The sequence below is a fragment of the Dreissena polymorpha genome, chromosome 16, assembly GCF_020536995.1.
Source record: "Dreissena polymorpha isolate Duluth1 chromosome 16, UMN_Dpol_1.0, whole genome shotgun sequence".
NCBI lineage: Eukaryota > Metazoa > Mollusca > Bivalvia > Myida > Dreissenidae > Dreissena > Dreissena polymorpha.
The window spans coordinates 27,897,310-27,923,540 of record NC_068370.1 but is presented as its reverse complement, the minus strand read 5'-3'; the positions used below and the strand labels follow the sequence as shown (position 1 = coordinate 27,923,540).

The 26,231-nt window shown below is 35.5% G+C and overlaps 1 long non-coding RNA gene across 3 annotated transcripts; it reads right to left on the bottom strand.

Annotated features, from left to right (window-relative positions):
* Window positions 1-255: 255 nt before the first annotated feature.
* Window positions 256-24,793, bottom strand: LOC127861561 (uncharacterized). 3 transcript variants are annotated; one of them, XR_008040258.1, is made up of 11 exons: window positions 23,906-24,793; window positions 23,202-23,616; window positions 22,448-23,091; window positions 21,976-22,252; window positions 21,781-21,848; window positions 21,333-21,648; window positions 7,439-7,558; window positions 6,850-7,276; window positions 5,562-5,672; window positions 5,341-5,374; window positions 256-766 (listed from the first exon to the last, which is right to left on the bottom strand). It is a non-coding gene; the product is annotated as an uncharacterized LOC127861561 (long non-coding RNA). The 3 variants fall into 3 exon arrangements; XR_008040259.1 differs by having other exon boundaries at window positions 5,288-5,374; window positions 23,202-24,793; XR_008040257.1 differs by having other exon boundaries at window positions 23,202-24,793.
* Between the last annotated feature and the right edge of the window lie 1,438 nt (window positions 24,794-26,231).

Genomic DNA, 26,231 nt, shown 5'->3' with positions numbered 1-26,231 from the left:
ACATATAGGGTCAAGAAAGCCTTGTTGATATGGGGGCTAAACACCTGAAATCAAAGCGACCCAGGTCAAAGGCCGAGGCCAAATAAATAAACCAGAGGCCGCATGAGCCTGCTATACTCTGAACAAGTATTGTTTCTTCTCAGAAAACTGGCTTAAGTGTCTTACTAAGCTTTAGACTTTGAGTTTCAGTGCAATCTATCTAAAATAAATTGGTTAAATTAAATAATAATTTGTAAAAAAAAAACATTCTGCACAAATTCAATTATTTACTTTACCTGTGTGCATGAATCATTTCAGTCTTGATGGTTAGTGAACTATGTCAAAAGCACCATAGCTATGAAACACTTGTATTTTGAATATTGCAATGTTCCACAGAAATGATGCTGATGATAATTCTACACGATCATGACATGAAAAATGATGAATTATTAGATATATTTCTCAATTCCATTTCCACCAACAATTCGGTTATTCCACTACCAGTTCACATGCTTCGTACACAGTTGAAAATAACACTATTCCACTCAACAACCGTGACACATGTACTCAATTTTTCAACTTTTCGCAATTAAAATTGTCTTCTACTGTTATTGTTGTACTTTTGAAAGTAGTTCGAAAGATGGCGACTATTAACCCAGAGATTGATTTATGAAATAAATCGTCTGCTGATCCAGAGTGGGTTTTCGCGTGATGGTTAGTAGGTGGAGTAGAACGTGTCTGGGGCGATTCTACGACAAAGGAACACTGAGAAAACAAGTCCGATGAGCTGAAATAAAACAAGGCGAACATAAATAAAGCGCTTAAATAAAAGCAATAAATCGCAAATTATTTCCCTTTAATGAATCTTTTTTCGTACACAAATTTGACAATAATAAAGACAAATGCTATAAGATTCGTATATTTCCTGCTGTTTAACCAAAGAGAGATAATCGAAAGTATATCATGTATGATAAGAATCTGAAAACAAGGGAAACAAGGTCACAGGGGTAAAAAAATGTGTGCGTACGGACAGGCCTTGTCCATATACACATGCATAGCAAATATAAAGGTTATATCTGAAGGGACATAGAAGTTATGAGCATTTTTCGAAACCTAAACGCGGACCCTAAGTTCAAGGTCAAGGCCACAGGGGTTAAAAATTGTGTGCGTATGGAAAGGCCTTGTACATATACGCATGCATACCAAAAATGAAGGTTATATCTCAAGGGACATAGAATAAATGAGCATTTTTGAAACCTAAACGCAGATTTCAAAACCTAAACGCTGACCCTAAGTTCAAGGTCAAGGTCACAGGGGTAAAATATTGTGTGCGTATGGAAAGGCCTTGTCCATATACACATGCATACCAAATATGAAGGTTATATCTCAAGGGACATAGAAGTTATGAGCATTTTTCGAAACCTATACAGATATTTCGAAACCTAAACGCGGACCCTTAGTTAAAGGTCAAGGTCACAGGGCTAAAACAATTGGTGCATAAGGAAAGGCCTTGTCCATAAACACATGCATACCAAATATGAAGGTTATATCTCAAGGGACATAGAAGTTATGAGCATTTTTAAAAACCAAAATGCAAAGTGTGACGGAAAGACGGACAGACAGACGGAGGGACCGACAGTCCGATCACTATATGCCCCCTTTTCTTCGAAAGGGGGCATAAAAACATCCAACCTCGAATAACAATAAACACATAAATGAAACACAACTACACTGTATTATTATGAAAACATTAATAATGAAAGGAGGGTAACTATTGTAAACTTAAATGCAATATTTAGAAGAGTTGTCTCGCATATTACATGGCCTTAATTCATGATTGTTTGCAAGCCTTTTTACTATATAAAGATAAGGAAAACTGCCCCATCCCCCTGGCAACCATCTTTTTCAACAGTCCGGAACCATTTTCAAACTTAACTCGCATTTCTAGGAAACAAAAGTTTTTACAAAATTTCATGAACAATGGGCCAAAAATGTTACATTTAGGTTATATTACACAAATTCCATTTCCCATAGGGTCCCATTATAAAACTGCCAAATTTCAAAGCATTTTTCTTGTATCTCCTATAGATCAAATTTTTCAAGACCGGTATCATTTTAAAGATAAATCTGTCCTCTTTTAATAAATGCAGTTAAAAATATATGGACTCGCAACTTCTAACAAAGTAAAATTCGCCCAAAGGCAAGCAACCTAGGAAAACAATGTTTCAAAAGTGAAATTTTGACAAAAGACCCGTACTTCAATAAACGCACCCCAAACAGTCATCTTTCAACGTAATCCCCCAATGAAATGCGCCATAATGTTGCAGACACACAAAGAATGCAGGAAATAATCACAAAAAGCATGGGTGCAATTGCTAAACCGCTTTTAATACCGAGGAGAAAAGGAACTCGTTAGAAATAGGCACTACTTTCGAATGGACCACGGAGGGATACAAAATTATTAAGTGTTATGTAACCTTAAAGAAAACTTAAACTTTTCATATCATGGAAAAAACGCATCTACAGCATTATTAATATATTTGTACAACAAATACAAAATTCAGGTCGATCTGACAACTAGAAATACCCCCAAACACCTTTGAGTATGACACGTCATAAGCTATCTGGCTTGCGTTTTCTGTGCTTGGATTCCGGAGGCAAAGCAACATCAAATCGCATGTAAATCATATAAAACTACAAAATCAACAGCTCATTTACATGTATTTGCATGCCGTTGACACAACTGATGCCTTAAAGGTGTTTTAAGTTTCTTAAAACACGATCGGATGAGCACTGAGGTCCGAAAATCTGCTTTCCGTACTTTTTTTACCCGAAACATCCCATTTTTCTTTCAAAATCGTAGAAAACACATACACAATTATACTTTTCACATGTTTTCCCGCTAAATGTAATCCAATCAATAAAACAAGAGCACTGCATAATGGATGCCACGCTCGGCTGCGAAAGCTTGTCAGATTTTTTTTTTAGAGGTCACAGTGACCTTGACCTTTAACCTAGTGACCCAACAAGAGATGTGTTTGTCAGAAACACAATGCCCCCTACTGCGCCGCATTGAAATAAAATTTCTATTTATCATTTGGCAGGTATAGAAATAATCTCCCTTTACAGGTTATAACTTCCCTTGAATTTTGTCCAATCCAATCCAATCGGGAGGGGGGGGGGTAGGAGGGGGGTGGGGAGGGTCTCACAGTCAATTAAGAAACTAAATAATATATATGAGATTTATAATTATATTAATTACTTCCCTTGAAAATAATTGTCTGTAACAAATGTCTATTTTTAGTAGCAAATAATTAAAAGCCACTATAATGTGACTGTAGATTCACCACTCAAAATGTGCAGCTCCATTAGATACACATGCATACCAAATATATAAAGTGGCTATGTTCAATATTGAATAATTTTCTCCCTTTTTAAAGCTTATTACTTCCCTTAAATCTGTATTTTTTACCATAGACCGTAAAGGATGTCCTTGACCTTGACCTTTTATCACAATGTGTTTGTCAGAAACACAAAGCTGCCTACTGCGCCGCCGTGATTTATTTAACAAAAATATATACGTTGGCAGGTCAGATAACTTTGTCCATTTAAAGCTTATTACTTCCCTTGACTTTGTTTTTTTCGAACCTAGACCTTAAAGGATGATGTTCACCTTGAAATTTTACCACTCATAATGTGCAGCTCCATGAGATACACATGCATGCCAAATATCAAGGTGCTATCTTCAATATTTGACAAGAGGGCCAAGATGGCCCTAGTTCGCTCACCTGAGAGGAGTCGGTTCATTCAATCTTTACCTAATGTCAAACATGACCTAGATATTGACCAGACAAACATCCTGGTCAAGTTCCATCATTATTGAACCAAAACTCTGGCGTAGGGAGTGTTTTTGTTTTTGTAAGATTTGAAATGGTGACCTATATTTTGAGTTGACCCCCCCCCCTTACCACCTTACCAAACATCAAACTTTGCTTACAAAAATAAATATTATGACCAAGATTCATAAAATCTGAATCAAAATTGTGACTACTAGAGTGTTTACAAGGATTTTGTATAATATAATGAAAATTTGGACAATCTAAGGGCAATAATCATGGCATTAATTATGTGATATATATAAAACCAATCTTTGTACCAAGTTTCATGATGATTGGGCAAAAAATGTGATTTTTAGAGTGTAAACAAGCTTTTTTTACTATATAAATATAAGAAAATTGCCCCCCCCCCGGCAGCCATGTTATTCAACTGACCGGAACCATTTTCGAACTCAACTCTCATATCAAGGAAACAAATGTTCTGACAAAATTTCATGAAAATTGGGCCCAAAATGTGACTTCTAGAGTTTTCACATGTTTTCACTATATACATATAGAGAAAAATGCCCCTCCCACTGGCGGCCATGTTTTTTCACCGATTTGGACCATTTTCGAACTCGTCCGAGATATCAATAAAACCAATGTTTTGACCAATTGTCATGATGATTGGGCAAAAATTGTGACTTCCAGAGTGTTTACATGGTTTCTCTATAGCCATATAACAAAAACTGCCCCGCCCAATGGCGGACATGTTTTTCAACGGACCGGAACTCAACCAACATATCATTCAGACAAACATTTTGACAAAGTTACATGAACATTGCGCATAAAAAGTGACTTCTACAGTGTTTACAAGTTTTTTTTTTTTACCTAGTGACCTAGTTTTTGACCCGGCACGACCCAGTTTCACACTCGACCGAGATTTCATTGGGACGAAGCTTCTGACCAAGTTTCATGGAGATCGGACAATAAATGTGGTCTCTAGAGTGTTTATGAACAAATGTTAATGGATGGACGGAGGTACAATCAGGTGAGCTAAAAAACAATAGAATATATAATATGCTAACCCTAACCACCAGTCAGCCAAGACGGGTGACTTTAACTCAATGATCAGCACATCTGCGAGCAATGCGCAACTTGACCAAGTTGCGTATCTTCTCGCGGATTTGCTCCTCAGTGAGTCTATCCATCGCAGGTGTACGCTTAGTATGTACAACTGCAATGGGCACAGTGGCATCCGTGTTGGCTGACTGGATGATGTCGTCTGCGAACACTGTGGAAATCGCAAGAGTCTCTGCAGAGGTGAATCTGTTCTGGGAGCCCGGGGTAACCAGGGGGGGGTGGGGGCAATTGGACTACCTCCTCAACCGGGGCCTGGACCTCCTCGTCAGTGGACGAGGACAGGACTACCTCCTCAACGGGGATATGGACCTCCCTCCTCGTCAGTGGACGAGTACAAAGTCTTCGAATACCTCATCCTGCGACTAATCTGTCGAGACACTGAGGTTGGTTCCTGACCACTCACCACTCATCTCTGATGATGAAGATGACTCCATCCACTGTTGTAAAATGAATAAAATACGTGTATATTCGATGTAATATATGATTTATTTTAACTTGTTTTACTTTGTATACATATATATATATAGTCTATATGCCGTCATGTGTCTGAGCACAAATCCGTTGTAATTTTTTAAAACAGTTAAGCAATATAATACAAGTAATGAAATCAGCAGCTTAACGTACTAATTCTACTGGTATTTTCTTCTGTTTGGGCTACTCGGGCTGGGTCGAAGGGACCACCCTAGAGACCACTGGTACCTGCATGTCTTCATCGCTGGAGGATGACTCTGTCCACTGTTGAAAATGAATAAAACACGTGTATACTCGATATTACATATGATTTTTTTTTAATTTTGTATATATATACTGTGAAACCATTATTAATCGTCAGGCATTAATTTTCATAAATTTCTTCAGTCGACCGATCGGCGAATTTAAGATCCTAACGAACAATCATGCTCTATGTTTGAACAAAAACAAACACTAAGTTGAACAATATTTTAAAACTTTACCGCAGACATGAGGCATTAAATTCCAACATAATCCATGCACACATTCACTGCTGTTTCGTAATCAAGATTAATCCGGTTTTGACACAAAGGGATGTAGATTACACAAGGTACTTAACTGACACGTAACACTTCTTTTAAACGCGTGTGCAGTACAGCTGTATCGAATGCGTTGACTTCATTTATGTAGAATGGTAATGAATTAGCGCTAATTGTTAATAACTTTATTACCCATTAGGTGCATTGTGTTTTTCAGGGGTGTTGCATATTAGCCATCACGCAGGGAATGCCGATGAAAGACAATAAACCAAATGAAAAGATGACGATGTGTGATCAACATGCGTATTTATCACAAATTAACAAAGAATATTTTAATTGCTGTTTGATTGTTTGCGTTTAACCACACTTATTACTATTTTATATGTATCAATTTATTTATTTTTAAATTATTGACATCACTGATTTATATACCGATAGTTTACTTTTTAAGAACAAACACACACATAGAGTTTATAATTTTAATGTTGATATCAGAATAAAAAAACAACATTTTATTTAATTATGATAATATAATAAGACTAATTGGCAATTGACTTCGTTGTCACAAACACTCGTTAACGGTTATTTGTTCCCACTTGTACGCGCATCATAACAATGAACAATGGCATACATTAAGAGGGTCCATTACTGGCCCTTGATAACAAAATACTAGTTAATTGGCATGTGACAAACAGGCCCCACCTCCTGCAGTGATTCTCAAGTGTGTTCCCGCATATGTATTACACACAAATCGGATATTGACTGACGCATTTTTTTAAAATTCAAAATCAGAAATCGGCGAATTTAAGTGCATTTTTATAAAAATGAGGAAATTTTGTGCTGTCGAAAATAAATGGTTTCACAGTATAGGATCTGCAATGCGAATTGATAATGTAAGTAATGAAATCAGCAGCTTAACTTACTATTTCCACTGGTATCTTATTAAGGCATCCTGGGAAGACCCGGGTACCTCCGGGGCGCGGGCAGGTGTGACGTCTTACCCTAACCCTGATGACCCAGAGTTTTTGTTGTAGTCCAATATGGCCGACGCGGCGCACTTCTTTGGTATGCCGAACACGGTGTGTAGCTCAGGGGCGGGTTGAAGTGCGGTGTAAGTTGCACATACGACGCCATAATCTCCTCATGCTAAGTTTCCAGAATCTGGAATCTCTGATATGACTTGAACCCGGAGGATGATCTGAATAGGAACAAATGTAAAACGCCCCTTTTTAGTGGACGAGGACAGGACGAATGTAAAGTCTTTGAAGACGTCATCCTCACTCCAATCTGTAGAGACACTAAGGTCAGTTCCCGACCACTTACTCGTATATGATGCTGAAGATGACTCCACTGTTGAAAATGAATAAACCATGTGTATTATTTGATATCATATATGATTTATTTTGTGTTTTACTTTGTATAATATATATATATGCCGTCATATGTCTGAGCACAAATCTGTTGTAATTTTTGAAAAATAATACAAGTAATGAAATCAGCAGCTTAACTTACTATTTCCACTGGTATCTTCTTCTTAGGCTTCTCGGGCGCAGGCACAGGGACAACCCTGGAGACCACTGGTACCTGCACAGAGTCAGACATGTCGTCTTTGCTGGAGGATGACTCAGTCCACTGTTGAAAATGAATAAAACACGTGTATATTCGATATTATATATGATTTATTTTATGTGTTTTACTTTGTATAATACAAATCTGTCGTAATTTTTTTAATAAGTTAGGAAAAATAATACAAGTAATGAAATCAGCAGCTTAACTTACTATTTCCACTGGTGTCTTCTTCTTCTTTTTTAGATCATTTCAAAGACAAAATAAGGTCAAGAAATTTCTAAAAATGTTATAAAATGTAGTTCTAGAACACATCTACAACGCTTAAAGAACCAGTAAGTTCTACAAAAGTTCTAATGGGGATTAAGAACACATATAGAACACCTTACAATTACAACTAGCCAAATAGACTTCATAGTAGCGACAGCAGCAGCAGCAGTAGAAGTAGTAGTTGTAGATGTAGTAGCTGTATTAGAAGTAGTAGTAGTTGTTGTTGTAGTAGGTGTTGTTGTTGTAATTGATGTAGCAGCAGTAGCAGTTGCGTTTTTTATATCAGTAGAGGTGGTGGTGGTTGTAGTAGTAGTAGTAGAAGTAGTAGCATTAACAGTTGCTGTAGCAATAGTAGTAGCAATAGAAGTAGCAGTAGTAGCAGTTGTTGCAGTAGTAGCAGTTGTTGCTGCTGTTGTTGTTGCTGCTGTTGTTGTTGCTGCTATTGTTGCTGTTGCTGCTGTTATTGTTGCTGCTGTTGTTGCTGTTGTTATTGTTGCTGTTGTTGTTGGTGGTGGTGTTGTTGATGCTGTAGTAATTAAAGTAGTAGTTCAGCAGAAGTAGTAGTAGTAATTACTTTCAAAGCAATTTCTACAAGTTTAAATTCCTTAACCCTGTCCAAGTGGTATACACACTGTTTTTTCTCAATATCAAACTCAGCCAGTTCAGGTTGTCAAATAACAATCTATCTGATAAGCCCAGCGTGTGCTGTGCATCAGATGTTGGGTATGTTTGCTGCAAATCTATTGGTTATAAGATATTACAGCCTTTTCTAATTTGCTGAATTCAAATACAGAAAGTTTACCTGTTAGATTGAAATACTGGAGTGGCAGACATGTACTGGTTTAACTTGTTAAAATAAAGTTAAAGAAATTTAACAAACAGAAGAGTTCATTAGTTTTTCCATTAAAAACACTTTCTTAAAATACTTATGTATTTATATCATTTGGAGATTGACATGAAATATTGTTAAAGAGTGATGCATACAGTGTTTGAGAAGTTCTAGGAATAGAACAACAACTGGAGGTTTGTGATTTTTATTATTTCTAAATATTTCTTTAAATTTAATCTTCCTATGACATTATTGTAGACCTTTTTATGTGATATTTGAGGTTTAAGTAGGCAAATATTAGTTTAAAAGCAGCTGTCACCCAAATTTTCACTTAGTGGAGTTTGCAGGTTGAAAAAGGAAGTAATAAGACCTATGAGGAAAAATTAATAACGTTGAATGTAGTATCGGAATTTAATCATGCAAGGTTATGGAACTGAGGCTAAGGGAGTTTTGTACTGTGCATGTTGAGCACTCAATGCTCATAAATGGTGTTAATGTTTATTATTTTCCCCCGCCATAGGTGAAGGGATATTGTTTTGGCGTTGTCCGTCTGTCCTTCCATCCTTCCGTCTTTCCATCCGTCCGTAGCCATATCTTGGAAGTGCTTTGGCAGATTTCACTGAAACTTAGTATGAGTATGAATATGGATAAGAGGATGATGCACGCCAAATAGCATTGTACACCATCTGTTAAAAACAGTTATGGCCCTTTGTATCTTTAAAAAATGCTTGTTTGAGTGTCTAATATAATACTTATGTGTCCAGAAGCATATTGGCGGGGGATATCAATTCAACGTATTTGCTTGTAAATAAAAAATTAAACCAATGTAATTGGTTTTTATGTATCTGAGTGTGCATTTTCATACCAATAGAATTACACATCACTCTAATTATAGCAATAATAAATTTGTACTAATCATACCAACAAATCAAGTTATGCTTAGTGCTTTGCGATGTATTCACTTCATTTTTAGTTCTCTTTCTAAAGACCATTTAACAACTTAATATTTAAAACAATACATGAATTAGTTCCCTATACATTTTCATTATGTGCTTTAATTACCATTGACCAGTTGATGGAAGATACTGCAGAGTTTGGCAGGGAAATCATCCAAGTCAGCAAAGCGGCTCTTTAGGCGCATTTACCTAAAGGACTTACAGGGCCACACATTCATGGTAAATATTGTCATGCCCTGGGCTAGATAAGTTATTTAATGTTAACCACCTGAAAGTATTTTGTCTCTTTGGAATTCAATATATTGGTCTAAGTCAGTTACACTTTTTTGGATCATGGGACAACTTTAAAAGTTCTAAATATTTTTTCATGAAACTTGAAACATGAACAGATGACAATAAGAACATTTTGCACGTCATTTCATTTTGTTTATAATGCAAGAATTCTGGTTGCTATGGCAACACATATATTTAACAAACTTAAAATAGTGATGTTTAACAGGAAGGGGACCATATTGCTTGGCAATCTCTTGTTATAGTTTGAATGTAAATAACTCTTTACTTTAGACATTTTTATGATTTTTTATTCTGTAGAGCACATGTGAGCAGTATACAGTGTACCTCATACCGAAAAGGACCCGGAGGCAGTGACTGGTGTTCAATATGCTCAGAAGAAAAGGAAAATGGCAGTGGAAAACTTGGACATTCATTTTTAAAAACTAGCCTCTGTGTTAATTTTGTTAGGTGATTTTAACACTGATGTATCATGTAGAAAGTCTTATCCTCTTTTACAATGTTTTAAATCTTTTGTTGATATGTTTCATTTTAAACAGCTTATTTGTAATCCAACCAGATTTGGAAATACTAGTTCTACTATTATTGATTTGATCTTAACTTCAGATAAGGACAAAATTTCACAGTCTGGTGTAATACAAACTTCTTTTAGTGACCATTTTGTAATATTTTGTACCAGGAAATCTGTCAAGTCATATATCGGTACTCATAATACTGTTAATTTAAGGTCTTTGAAAAAATACAATAAGGAGAATTTTCAAGCTAGTTTGTTATCAACTGATTGGACTCCTGTTTTGTCATGTGACAGTGCAAGTGAAGCTTGGGATATTTTTAAGAAATTGTTTATTTCTGTTATTGATAGCATAGCTCCTGTGAAACAAGTCAGATTAAAGCAAAGGACTGAACCTTGGATGGACTCAGATATTTTGCAGGCTATAAATGAAAGAGATAGAGCTTTTCACAAATATAAAGTTGATAAGTCTGAAATAAGTTATAACACTTTTAAGAAATCGAGAAATTCTGTTCAAAGTCTTATTCTTAGTGCTAAGAAAAATTATTACAAAAGTACCCTAGAAGAAAACAAAAACAAGAGCACCGCCTTGCGGGTGCAGACCGCTCATCTATTTTCTTTTTAAAGGTGAAGGGACTCTCATTTTCAATCACAAAGGAGGGAGGAGTGGAGTGAAGAGGGGTGTATAGTGTGGGGTTGTGGACATTTATTACATTATCTTCCAAAAAAGCGAAAAAAAAAATAATAAAAAAATCGGGGGGGGGGGGTATAGTGTGAGGGTGTGGTGATAATTTGTGAGATGATCTTAAAAAAAAAAAAAAAAAAAAAAAAAAAATCAAAAAAAAAATTTGGGTGGGGGGGGGGGTGGGGGGGGGTGGGGTGGGGGTATAGTGTGAGGGTGTGGTGGTCATTTGTGAGATGATCTTATAAAAAAAAAAAAAAAAAAAAAAAATTAGGGGGGGGGAGGGGGGGAGGGGGGGGGAGGGCACGGGGGATGGTTTGGGTGAAGTCTATTGTGGTATGTCAGGTAAGAGTAGTTTCATCAAAGTATCAATCAAATCTAATCATAAATAAAGAAGTTATGGCAATTTTAGCAAAATTTAATAATTTGACCTTGAGAGTCAAGGTCATTCAAAGGTCAAAGTAAAATTCAAGTTGCCAGGTACAGTAACCTCATGATAGCATGTAAGTATTTGAAGTTTGAAAGCAATAGCCTTGATACTTCGAGTGGATCGAAACACAAAATTTAACCATATATTAAAAGTTACTAAGTCAAAAAAGGGCCATAATTCCGTAACAATGACAACCAGAGTTATGCAACTTGTCCTTTTACTGTACCCTTATGATAGTTTGTGAGTGTTCCAAGTATGAAAGCAATATCTATGATACTTTAGGGGTAAAGTGACCAAAACATAAATCTTAACCAAATTTTCAATTTTCTAAGTATAAAGGGCCCATAATTCCGTCCAAATGCCAGTCAGAGTTACATAACTTTGCCTGCACCGTCCCCTTATGATAGTTCATAAATCTTGCAAGTATGAAAGCAATAGCTTTGATACTGTAGGAATAAAGTGGACCTAAACACAAAACTTAATCAAATTTTCAATTTTCTAAGTATAAAAAGGGCACATAATTCTGTCAAAATGCCAGTCAGAGTTACATTACTTTGCCTGCACAGTCCCCTTATGATAGTTAGTAAGTGTTGCAAGTATGAAAGCAATAGCTTTGATGCTTAAGGAATAAAATGGACCTAAACACAAAACTTAACCAAAATTGTCAATTTTCTAAGTATAAAAAGGGCACATAATTCTGTCAAAATGCATGCCAGAGTTATCTAACTTTGCCTGCCCAGTCCCCTCATGATAGTAAGTAAGTGTACCAAGTTTGAATGCAATAGCATTGATACTTACTGAGAAAAGTGGAACTAAACGCAAAACTTAACCAAAATTTTCAATTTTTTAAGTATAAAAAGGGCACATAATTCTGTCAAAATGCACGCCAGAGTTATCTAACTTTGCCTGCCTAGTCCCCTCATGATAGTAAGTAAGTGTACCAAGTTTGAATGCAATAGCATTGATACTTTCTGAGAAAAGTGGACCTAAACGCAAAACTTAACCGGACGCCGACGCCAACGCCAACGCCAACGCCGACGCCGACGCCAAGGTGATGACAATAGCTCATAATTTTTTTTCAAAAAATAGATGAGCTAATAATTCTAATTCTCTATGGAAAATACTTAAATCCCTTGGCTTGCCTTCAAAGAAAGGTTCTTCTACTCCTAATGCAAATATATGCTTAAAAATAAATGACAGTATTTGTTTTGAAAAGAAATGTATTGCTGAGACATTTAACAGCTACTACACAACAGTTGCTTCTGAACTTGTTAAGAAACTTCCAGAAAAGGTATACACATATGACTGTATTTTTATTTATTCATTTTACAGTAGTAAAGGGGTTCATCCTAATAGTTATTCCTTTTCACTTGTGACTGAGAGTATAGTCTTGAAATACTTAAATTCACTTAGTATTAAAAAGGCCACTGGGTTGGATGGTATACCTTCCAGGTTTGTAAAGGATGGGTCTTCTATCATTGCTGCCCCCCTTGCTCATGTCATTAACTTGTCACTTATACAAGGGGTCGTCCCTGATGATCTTAAGTCTGCAAGAGTTGTCCCTCTTTTTAAGAAGAATGATAAGCTTTGTGTTGGTAATTACAGACCTGTCTCTATTTTAAATATCATTTCAAAGATACTTGAACGTGTTGTGTATGACCAAGTTGAAAAGTATTTCCAAGATCAAGACTTATTGTATAAATATCAGTCTGGGTTTAGGAGGGGTTATTCCACCGACACATGTCTTATTCACTTATCTGACTTCATTAGAGGTGAAAATGATAAAGGTAATGTTGTAGGCATGGTTCTTTTAGACTTACAGAAGGCTTTTGATACAGTGGACCACTCGATACTTTTAATGAAACTTCGTGCTTCTGGTCTGGGAGATGATATAACAATGTGGTTACAGTCATATTTGTCTGACAGGAAACAGCTTGTTGATGTGTCTGGCACCTTTTCGTCGTCAGAAAACATTTCCTGTGGTGTCCCACAGGGCTCCATTCTTGGTCCCTTGTTATTTTTAATCTACGTAAATGATATGTCAGCTGTTGTTAAACATAAATTACTCTTGTATGCTGATGATTCTGCCATTTTAGTTTCGGATAAAAGTATATCTACGGTTGAGAAGATGCTTAGTGATGATCTAAAGCAAGTCAGTGAATGGTTAATTGACAACAAACTGTCATTGCACCTAGGTAAGACCGAATCAATTCTGTTTGGTTCACGGCAGAAACTCAGGTCACAATCCTTTCTAAATATTTCATGTGATGGAACACCCATTTCATCTATATCATCAGTCAAGTATTTAGGGGTTACAATTGATCAAAATTTGTCTTTTACTTCTATGGCAGAGTCAGTCATCAAGAAGGCCAATGCAAGGTTAAAGTTTTTATATCGAAAAAAGGAATTTTTATCCACAGATACTAGAAGGCTTCTAGTCATGTCTTTAATTCAGTGCCATTTTGACTTCAGTTGCTCTGTTTGGTACACTGGTTTAACTCAAATGTTAAAAAACAAGTTACAGGTCACCCAAAATAAACTTATCAGGTTCATATTAAATTTACATCCAAGGTCTCACATTGGTAAAGAACATTTTACTAGACTTAACTGGTTGCCCATTGAAAGTCGAGTAAACCAGATCACACTTTGTCATGTTTTTAAAATAAGCTCTAAGTTGGCTCCGCTATATATGGAAGATAATTTTACTCCTATCAGTAATATTCACAATAAGAATACAAGGTTCAGAGTTAGAACACAGTCAGACTCTCCTAATACTGATCTAAACATGCATGATTGCAATAGGTTTGCCATTCCAAGGGTCATTTGCTTTCAATGGGTGTACTCTTTGGAACTCTCTTCCTCAGCATATCAGAGATGCCAAAAGTATTCCATCTTTTAAACACAGTGTTAGGGAGCATTTTTTAAGCCAGATAGATTTTTAATGTGCATCTTTTTAAGATTTCTTACTGTTGATTTAACTTGAATGTCAATATAGATAGATTTATTGTGTCTTATCTAGTTGCTGTATGATTATTCTTTAGCTTGGCAAATAATTTTATGTTAATTTTTAAACACTTAAATTGTGATAACTTCTTAATAATTGTCTAGTCTAGAACTTATCAGAATATATTCTATGCATTTAGGTTAGTGTAACTTAAATATGTCATATGTCTTTCATTATTATTCATTGTGATATTACTATATACTCATTACTGTGATATAAAACGTTGTCTCCTATGTCATACAATATTATAACTAAAGGACCACAATGGAAATAAGGGTTTAATTGCAAACCCTTTATTGTGCAATCCTTAACGTATAATGTTGATTGACATGGCTTTGTTTATACATGCAGGTTGTTTTTTATTACTTATTGTGTGTATATAACATGCTGCCATGTAAATCTATGCATTTTATGTTGAAATAAATCTATCTATCTAAGCCTCATGGCAGTATGTGGCTGGTGACATGTTTTATTTTGGTTTCTTCTTGTATAAAAAAGACCATTTATTTATTTTGTGAATTGTATTTTGTATTTGTTTTTTGTCTTAATTTATGCATGGGAATTTGTTTTCTAGAAAGTTGGTTTCAGACATAAATATTTGAAGTTAACCTTCGGAACTTTTCTAGAATTGTACTAGAACACATCAACTAGAACTGAACTTCTGTTATCATACTGAAAGTGTTCTAAAATTAATAAGGAACAGTTGTTGAACGTTAAAATTTATGAGAAAAAACTCTAAAACAATTGTGCGTGAAGTGTGTGTGCATGTAATTGTGTGTGTATATGAACATATGTGAGAAAGGAAGTATAATTGTCATAAGAGAAATGTAAAATTCTACTTCTATGTTTTATATTGTGCCTTTTATAAGTTTTTCTTTTCTCACCTGTATATGCGTGCATGTTTATGGATGTGTTTTTGAATGTGTGTGTGCATGCCTCTGGTTAAGAGAGTTGGTACTTTATGAAAATGTAAAACCACTCATTTTTTAATATGTACTGTGTGCATGTGTACCTTATGAAAATGTAAAACCACTCATTTTTGAATATGTACTGTGTGCATGTGTGTGGTAAATGATTGATGCCAGATCTTGTTCTTGTTTAACTTCTCTCTCTCTGCGCATGCGTCAACTGCGCTTGTGAAAATTTCTGTAGTCAAATTGCTTTCATGAAATTGGACGAAATAAAAACTTTTAAACAGTATTTTAAACTTCTAGCTTTTAAACATTTACAACAGAACGTTTTACCATTCAACATATCTACGCTGGAATTCAGAAACACACAGAAATTGATTTTCTTTCTTCTAGTCAGTGTCATCAGGCGCACGTAATCAAAATCCAAGCGCTTCGAAAACAATCTTCCGGAAGAACGCGGAAGTAAACAAATAAACGTGAAATGGAAATCTCAACACAGAAGTTTTTGTGTATACTAACACTTGTAACTATAATTGCAAACAGAAGCTATGTAAAGGTATCATCTACTATCAAGCTGGACTCTACAGACACTCTATGTCTCAAGGCAGAACAGATTTCAACAAACGAATCACAAGTAAACTATAGCTTTCTTATTAACGTAGCTCCAAATAATAACAACTGTGGAGTAGACTATTACACGGTGTGGCACTATGACCATCAGCCAACATTCCTTAAACCCTGGAATTTGATTATCTCCCAGGACTCTTTCTGTGACTTCTACAGTGCTATGTATTATGCCATTAAACACTCGAGAAACTGTCCTTTATCACAACCTATAAAGCTCCATAGAAGAAGACACCTTAACCTGCTACTTTTCATGTGCGGTGACGTGGCACTTAATCCTGGTCCGATTCGATTTCCCTGTGGTCAGTGCTATAAACCTGTAGCCAAAAACCATAAGGCTATCTTTTGTGAAGCCTGTCTACAGTGGGTACACATTAAATGTGAAGGCATATCGCCCGATGATTACATCAAGATGGGTAAAAATGACACCCCTTGGACTTGCAACGCCTGTACTCGCTTCCATTTCGCAGACTCCTTCTTCGATCTATCTGCAAGCTCAGATCCTTCCTCTTCACAAGAAACATCAGTGACAAATGACAATATATTTGACTCTCTATATGTATTACGACAAAAACATCCTACTGACTTCATCTGTGCAAGCTTAAATATAAATAGTCTAAGACACAAATTTATTTACATCAAAGAATTACTTGCTGATAGAAACCAACATGGAGGAGGTATAGCCGCATATATACGGTCTGACATTGCATGTGACAGAAAGACAAATCTAGAATTTAATAACATCGAATCGATTTCTATAGAGATTACACTTGGTAAATTCAAATGGATAGTTTTTGGCTGCTACAAACCACCAGTATTAGACAATGAAACCTTTCAAAAAGATTGTACTTTGATCTTAGATACATGCATGAAAAAATATGACCATTTGTTACTGATTGGAGATTTAAATTATGATATAATGAGTAACAGTAAAAGTCAACCATTACTTGATGTATGCGATATCTTTAGCCTAGAAAATGTAATTACAGATCATACTTGTTTTACGAAAAATGCAGACCCAAGTCTGGTAGATGTCATTCTAACAAATAAACCAGAACTTTTAGGAAAAACTTGTAACTTTAATTGCGGCTTAAGTGATGTTCACAATCTTATTGGTGTGCAGCTAAAACATAGCATACCCACCAAAAAACGAGAATATCGAAATTACAGAAGTTTTAAAAATTTTGATATCATTTCTTTTCAAACTGAGTTAGAAACACAACTTTCACGTGTCGACTTTAACGAACCAGATGTAAATAAACTTTATAATACTTTTGAGGAACACTTTTTAAATGTAGCTGATAAACATGCACCAATTAAAATGAAAAAAGTCCAAAAGAAACCAGTGCCATATATGAATAAACAATTAAAAAGTGCAATTTATAAAAAAAGAATGCTCCATAACAAATATTTAAATAACAAGAATACAAAAAATTGGGAAAATTACAGACAACAAAGAAATCTTGTAACCAAAATACAACGTAAATCCTTAAATAATTACTTCATTGAAAGGTGTACAGGGGGATGCATGGATTTCTGGAAAACTGTCAAACCTTTTTTAACCAACAAAGGCAGTAATATCAATAAAGACACCATTCTAAACGAAAATGACAAGCTTATTACTAATCAAGAACAAGTAGGGGAAATATTTAATAACTTTTTTGTAAACGTGGCACAAAACATAGGAAATGAATCCATAACAGTTGATGAAAATCACCCTAGCATATCTATGATATCCTTAAATATCAAACCTAATCAATGTTTTACCTTCAACCCTGTCAGTGAAGATTTTGTAGGAAAGCAAATTGGAAAACTAAACACTAAAAAAGCAGTAGGCATTGATGGTATATCAAGTAAATTGCTAAAAGCAGCTCAACCTGTTCTGACTGGTCCTTTAACCGTTATTATAAACTCTAGTATTAGTTATTCAACATTCCCTGATAAACTTAAAATAGCTCAAGTAAAACCATTACATAAAAAAAATAGTAATTTAGATAAAGCAAATTACAGACCAGTTAGTATTTTACCCACACTGTCCAAAATCTTTGAACGATCAATAAATGAACAATTAACAACATATTTTAACAATCATTTTAACCCTTTTTTATCTGCTTTTAGGAAAGGCTATGGTTGCCAAACTGCACTTTTAAAAATAATAGAAGATTGGAAAAAATCCTTGGATGAAAATAAATTTGTTGCTGCAATTTTAATGGACCTATCTAAAGCGTTCGATTGTCTCCCTCACGACTTGATACTGCTAAAACTTAAAGCATATGGTATGTCCGAACACTCAACCGATTTGCTAAAAAGTTACCTCTCACATAGAAAACAGTGTGTCCGTATGGTAAATTTAAATAGTCAGTTTTTACACCTATACAAAGGAGTTCCTCAAGGGTCTATTCTTGGGCCGGTTTTATTTAACATTTTTATAAACGACATTTTTTATTTCATTTCAAATAGCAGCTTGTATAATTATGCTGACGACAACACCCTTTCATACTCAGGACAGAATTTAAAAGACGTTGTTAGTACTCTTGAAGAAGATAGCAAAACACTAATAGCTTGGTTTTCAAACAATAAAATGCAAGCCAACCCAGATAAATTTCAAGGCATTGCCATTGGAAAAAAATCTAGAGAACATATTACATCCTTCAATCTTGGAAATAATCACACTATTAAATGTGACGAAGAAGTAAAATTATTAGGTGTCACAATTGATTTTCAACTTAAATTTAATAGCCATATATCTAACATATGTAAAAAAGCCTCAAGGCAATTAAATGTTTTGAAAAGAATTGGAAAACACCTTTGTAAATTAGGTAAACTTACCATCTATCATTCTTTTATCCTATCCAGTTTTAACTATTGTCCTGTAGTATGGCATTACTGTGGGGAAGTAAATACAAAGAAAATGGAAAAAATTCAAGAGAGAGCATTAAGATTTATTTATGACGATTATGTTTCAACTTATGACGATTTATTGAATAAGTCAAAATTGCCTTCATTAAAAATTAGGAGACTAAGATCAATTATTTTCGAAACATTTAAAATAATCAATAATCAAACTCCAATTTATCTTAATGACCTTGTAAATCTTAAATCTAATTCCTATTCTTTTAGATACACCAGAACTGCTGAAATCCCCCAAGTAAGAACATCAAGTTACGGCATCAACTCTTTCCGTTTCGGGGCTGCCAAACTGTGGAACTCTCTCCCCCAACATTTCAGGGACCAAGTACATTTCAACCAGTTCTCCAGTTTGGTTAGCTCTTGGGACAGTGAGAGCTGCCGCTGCTCCTATTGCATGTATCAAACATAGCTGCTAAATTTTTGCTTTTTGTTGTTGCTTGCATGCTCTATGTTTTCATGCATACTGTGATATAAGCTTATCATTGTGTATTTAAAAAGTGCTTAAAGTGATTAATAAGCCAAATACAAGTACTTTTGAAAAAACTTTTTATTTGGCTTTTTGTTGCTAGCTCGTTTAAAGTGCTACATTTTTTAGATTTTGTTGCTTGCTTGCTTTTGTGTTGCATGCACACTGTGATATACCCTTTTCTTTTTACTCATGCAACGAACCTGATTTTAATATAAATATGTAAGTTAAATCATTATAAGTAAAATAAACTTTCATTGAATATGTAAGTGCTTAAATTTTGGCTTTTTGTTGCTTGCTTGTTTAAGTTGCTAAAATTTTGGCTGCTTGTTGCTTGCATGTTTCTTATGTTTCGTGCACACTGTGATATATGCTTTTTTATAAATAAGCTTAATCATTATTAAGTAAATATACTTTCATCACAACTATTGTAAATCCTTTAAGTAAATAATTATGTTTTAATTACAAGCTTACTTTTTTATGTGTTTATATCTTTTATATAGCTGCTAAGTTATTATATAGTTGCTTAGTTATTTTATAGTTGCTAAGTTATTATCATGTGCTTTGTTAGTAAACTAAATATGCCTTTGATATTTTAACAAGAAATATGAAAATTTATTTATTTATTTATGCCTTGTACATAACCATATTACTATTTATATGTGTCGGTCAATAGCTATACATAGCTAATGTTATACTGTTATTTATTGTTAACCGACTTGAAATAAAAGTTTGTATCTTGTATCTTGTATCTAACTTCTATGATGAAACCTTTAGTTACATTCACATTTGTTTTTCAAAATCAATAAAATGCCTTTAATCTATAATCTGTTTTTTTCTATTTTATTCCAGCTTTTTATTAAATTCCATAGCTTTTTACGGAATTCCATATAATTCTATGGAATTCCATGGCGATCTATGGAATTCCATGGCGTTCTATGGAATTCCATGGCGTTCTATGGAATTCCACGGCTTCTATGGAATTCAATGCCATTCTATAGAATTCCATGGCATTATATGGAATTCCACGGCATTATATGGAATTCCATACCAATTATCAAGTCCCTCTTCTGTTTTTTTTTTACTTTTTCATTGATTGCATGGAATCAGATGGAAAGTTAGTGCCAATACTCCACGGAATTCCATCTAACGATTTCTATAGAATTCCATATGATTCCACGGCAGATAGTGCATTTTTATAAAAATGACGAAATTTTGTGATGTCGAAAATAAACCTTTAACATCTAGACACAAGCATAGATGAATGCATATGAGTATGGGTAATGGGAAGTGTTAATAGAAAAAAATCTATTTATAAATGTGCATAACTGTTAGAACTTAGTACCAATGATTATTTCAACTAGCCATGGTCTTTGGTAAACATTATTTTGCAACAACTATTTCTCAAAGATTTTACAAATCAATTTGTGATCTGTGATAAATGGTAGGTTAATACATGAAAATCATGCAGTTAGGAGCAGAAGCAGGTCTTCTTGATAACTGAAATAAATAAGCAAAGTTAGTATAGCTCTTTCATGCTGTTATCTCTAATGATCCTGCAAAGCATAAAATAAAGAATTAATCAGCTCTGTGGGCAAAGGTTGCAAAGCCTTTCAGCCTTCAAGGATACAAAAAAGTAATCAAAGATGAAAAATAGATTAATTTACATTTTTTAACATGCTTTACACATGTTCATGTTTTATGTAAATAGGAATAGTCAAAACATTTCAAATAAAAAAAACACTGTTGAATCAACTAAAAGAAATGATACCCGAAGACTGCCATAGCCACTAAATAGCTTAAGCATCGGCCCAAAATTTAATTTTTCCCTGACTTTTCTGAAATTTCATTTTTCACTGACCATTTTTACAAATTCCCTGACTTTTTACTGACCTTGAAAAAATATCAAATTTCACTGACTTTTCAAGTTAAGTGGCAACCCTAAGCTAAACTTACTATTTCCACTGGTCTCTAATTCTTAGGCTTCTTGGGTCTGGGCACGACCCTTAGGAGGACCTAGGGAAGGGCATTCTGGGAAGGCCCGGGTTATTCGGGGGCGGGGGCAGGTGCGACGTCTAACCCTAACCCTGACGGCCCAGGCAGTTGATCGTAGTCTAACCTGGCCAACGCGGCGCACTTCTTGGGTATGCCAAACACGGTGTGAAGCTCAGCGGCGGCAAGGGTAAGGCTCACGTACGAGGCGGCCATCTCCTGTTACTGAGCGTTGAGACACCTGAATCGCTGATATGGCATCTTCAACCCGGAGGTTGATCTGAAAAGGAACAAATGTAAAACGCCATTTTATAATTGTAGAATTTAGCACTAATAAATATCAATAGCTAAGCATTGGCAAACCTGAAGGTATATTACAACACAAATGTCAGCTAATATTACAGCAACTTACAGCTGGTCATGCTTGTACTGCTCGTTACGTTGTTTCTTAACGGTGGGCTTATGTCGTCGGTCCTTTTTCTGAAATAAAGATATGCACCCAATACGCTCATTGTAATGCTGTTACTTATACTTTAAAAAATAATCTAATAATTAAATTAATAAATAATCAATACAATGACAATGTTACTTGATATATAAACCTTACCTTCTCTCCGGTTCGTCTCGCCTAGTTTTCCATGATTTTTTTAATTAAATAATTAAATATATAGAGAATAACAGGTTACTGTCCTATTGTAATATATCAGGCGAAGCTTAGAATAATATAACGGCGAGGCTTGCAGATATGACAAGAGATATGTCCTTGTTTGAGCAGAGACGGTCAATACTGCTGCACCGTAGGAATCTGATGTCTTATGCTTGGCAATAGCATATGTGTAATATTGCCCGTCATTCAGTGGCCTTGCAAGTGTTACATCATTGGACTGAAATAAAACAAAATGGCTATATTCATAATTTTCCACATGTTGTTTAAATTTCTACTTTATTGAGTACACATTCGCGAATAATTCATAATTTTAAAACGTAATGAGTTCCTGACAATTGCAGATTCTTCCATATATATCCTTGTAAGCGTTATTTATACTTAACATTATAAAACTGTCTTATTCATAGCTTACTTTCAGAAACTGAAGGGTGCTGGTCCTGGTGCCGTTTCCTACTGCCATAAATATCATTAGAATTCCGGTGGCATCCTTCCAATTTGGTCTGGGATTGTCCATAAAATACTTCCACTTTGCAGACACTACGTCTGATGTCAGGAATGACCGGATATCCTGAAATATTCAAGGAATGTTATGCTTGATTTGAATCAAAATAATTATATAATTAGAAAACAGTAGCCCAGTTGATTACAGAACTTAACCAAAATTATCTCAACATCAAGGAGCGTCTCCTCATCTTGGAGATTTCTATCAATGACCCTCTGTTGCTTTTCCTAATTGACGGTCGTCACAAGACCCCCAATCACGATGAGGATTCCCTCCGCTTTCGACACCTCCATGTGCTGGGCGGAGACACACCAGCGGAAAAAAATCCTTCATAGCCGCCAAGACCCTGATCACTGTCCCCCTCTCCTACACACAGGATATTTCTTCCTCGTGGGAGGCAACACTGGCCTGAGTAATGGCTGCCATTCCTAGCCGTTTGTAATCACATGAGGCCAAATACCAATTGACATAGGAAACATCTTGGCCAAAATGTTCACCTTTTTGGCCCCCTACCCTGGAACTCCTAAATTTTCCTCAGTCCTTCAGTACGTCAACTGTGAAGACAACATTGCAAATTATTGATACATATTTCATTCACAAACAAAACAGTTTTAACAAAATTAAACATAAAACCGGAATTTTTCACTAATTCAATACTACATACTCTGAACACCCGTGGAAGGCACGGGGCAGATTTCATCATTACCACATCTTCAGGGCCCATGAAACGCTCTTCGGACTCACTGAAATAGTGTATGGCATGATAAACATAGTAAATAACAAGGGCTGTTTGTAAAACATGCATGCCCCCCATATGGGCTCTCAGTTGTAGTGACAGCCATTTTGTAAATATGTTTTTGTCACTGTGACCTTGACCTTTGACCTAGTGACCTGAAAATCAATAGGGGTCATCTGCGAGTCATGATCAATGTACCTATGAAGTTTCATGATCCTAGCCATAAGCTTTCTTGAGTTATTATCGGGAAACCAATTTACTATTTCGGGTCACTGTGACCTTGACCTTTGACCTAGTGACCTGAAAATCAATAAGGGTCATCTGCCAGTCATGATCAATGTACCTATCAAGTTTCATGATCCTAGGCATAAGCGTTCTTGAGTTATCATTCGGTAACCATTTTAATATTTCGGGTCACCGTGACCTTGACCTTTGACCGAGTGACCTAAAAATCAATAGGGGTCATCTGCAAGTCATGATCAATCTACCCATCAAGTCTCATGATCCTAGGCATAAGCGTTCTTGAGTTATCATCCGGAAACCATTTTACTATTTCGGGTCATTGGACCTTGACCTTTGACCTAGTGACCTCAAAATCAATAGAGGTCATCTGCCAGTCATGATCAAACTACCTATCAAGTTTCATGATCCTAGGCATAAGCGTTCTTGAGTTATCATCCGGAAACCATTTTAATATTTCGGGTCACCGTGACCTTGACCTTTGACCTGAATATCAATAGGGGTCATCTGCGAGTCATGATCAATCTACCTATCAAGTTTCATGATCCTAGGCATAAGCGTTCTTGAGTTATCATCCGGAAACCATTTTACTATTTTGGGTCACCGTGACCTTGACCTTTGACCTAGTGACCTGAAAATCAATAGGGGTCATCTGCGAGTCATGATTAATTTACCTATCAAGTTTCATGATCCTAGGCATAAGCATTCTTTAGTTATCATCCGGAAACCATTTTACTATTTCGGGTCACCGTGACCTTGACCTTTGACCTAGTGACCTCAAAATCAATAGGGGTCATCTGCGAGTCATGATCAATCTACCTATCAAGTTTCATGATCCTAGGCCGAAGCGTTCTTGAATTATCATCCGGAAACCATTTTACTATTTCGGGTCACAGTGACCTTGACCTTTGATCTAGTGACATCAAAATCAATAAGGGTCATCTGCGAGTCATGATCAATGTACCTATGAAGTTTCATGATCCTAGGCCTAAGCGTTCTTGAGTTATCATCCGGAAACCACCTGGTGGACGGACCGACCGACAGACCGACCAACCGACATGTGCAAAGCAATATACCCCCTCTTCTTCGAAGGGGGGCATAACAAAAAAACGGTTTAAAGTGCTAAATGTAATTTATATCTATATCTCATATTTTTATATTGACGTATAAATTTAACAACACATCAGCTATTAAAATCTCTACAAATTCATGAAATATAAAATGATGAGGATTTAGTCAATTAATATAGAACTGAAATTATTTACATTATGTCAGTGACAAGAAATTGTTTCATATCACAATTACACAACATCAACAGTGTCCCTGTTGACTTTCCTCTGTTGTTTGGGTTTGAGTCTCTCAAACCCATAGAGCATGGCCTGGTCAAAAACATCGTCCCCAGGATTCATTTTGTGGAACAAGCTCCCAAGATGCTTCGCCTTGCATGAAACTCTGACCACACCTATTTTGTGAGAAACAATGGTTATGCTGAATATAAGCTATACGAATATCATTAAATGCTAATATTATTTAATTGAAATGATACATGTCAAACAAGTAGGCATATATGTTAATGAAAATGGCAAAAATGACCTGTCATAAAAGTGCATTATTGAGGCACAAAATTAATTTTTTACCCATGATATATCCACAAAGCATTTTATCGAGTGAGCACCATACCTGATATTGATTTTTATTAAATATTGCATACTAGCAGACAGACATTGTCAGTTGTATTTAAGGAAATTAAGCATATACCTAACAAGATGTGTTTGTGAAACACAATGTCCCCCTATATGATTTTGGACCTTGTAGGATGACCTTGACCTTGTGAAGGATGACCTTGACCTTTCACCACTCAAAATGTGCAGCTCCATGAGATACACATGCATGCCAAATATCAAGTTGCTATCTTCAATATTGCAAAAGTATTCATAAAATAAGCGATTTTGGCCACATATATTTGACCTCTGACCTTGAAGGATGACCTTGACCTTGACCTTTCACCACTCAAAATGTGCAGCTCCATGATATGCACATGCATGCCAAATATCAAGTTGCTATCTTCAATATTGCAAAAGTATTTATAAAATAAGCGATTTGGGCCACATATATTTGACCTCTGACCTTGAAGGATGACCTTGACCTTTCACCACACAAAATGTGCAGCTCCATGAGATACACATGCATGCCAAATATCAAGTTGCTATCTTCAATATTGCAAAAGTATTCATAAAATGAGCGATTTTGGCCACATATATTTGACCTCTGACCTTGAAGGATGACCTTGACCTTTCACCACTCAAAATGTGCAGCTTTATGAGATACACATGCATGCCAAATATGAAGTTGCTATCTTCAATATAGCAAAAGTTATTGTAAAATGTTAAAGTTGGCGCAAACAGATAGACCAACAGACAGGGAAAAAACAATATGTCCCCCACTACTATAGTGGGGGACATAAAAAGAAATGGTATGATAACAACTTAATATGCAATAATCCATTATTATTTGGGAACAAGCAAGTTTACCATGTGAGGATTCTACATTAAATTCCTGATTATTTTTTTTTTAATTTGGTACCAGTCAACACACATTTTCAAGTCTATTTGATTAAATTTAGCATGTATCTTCATAAAAATGGCATCATATGAACCTATAGTCATAGTGTTAGCAACATTAAAGCATAATATGCATTCATCTATTATTATTTGGGCC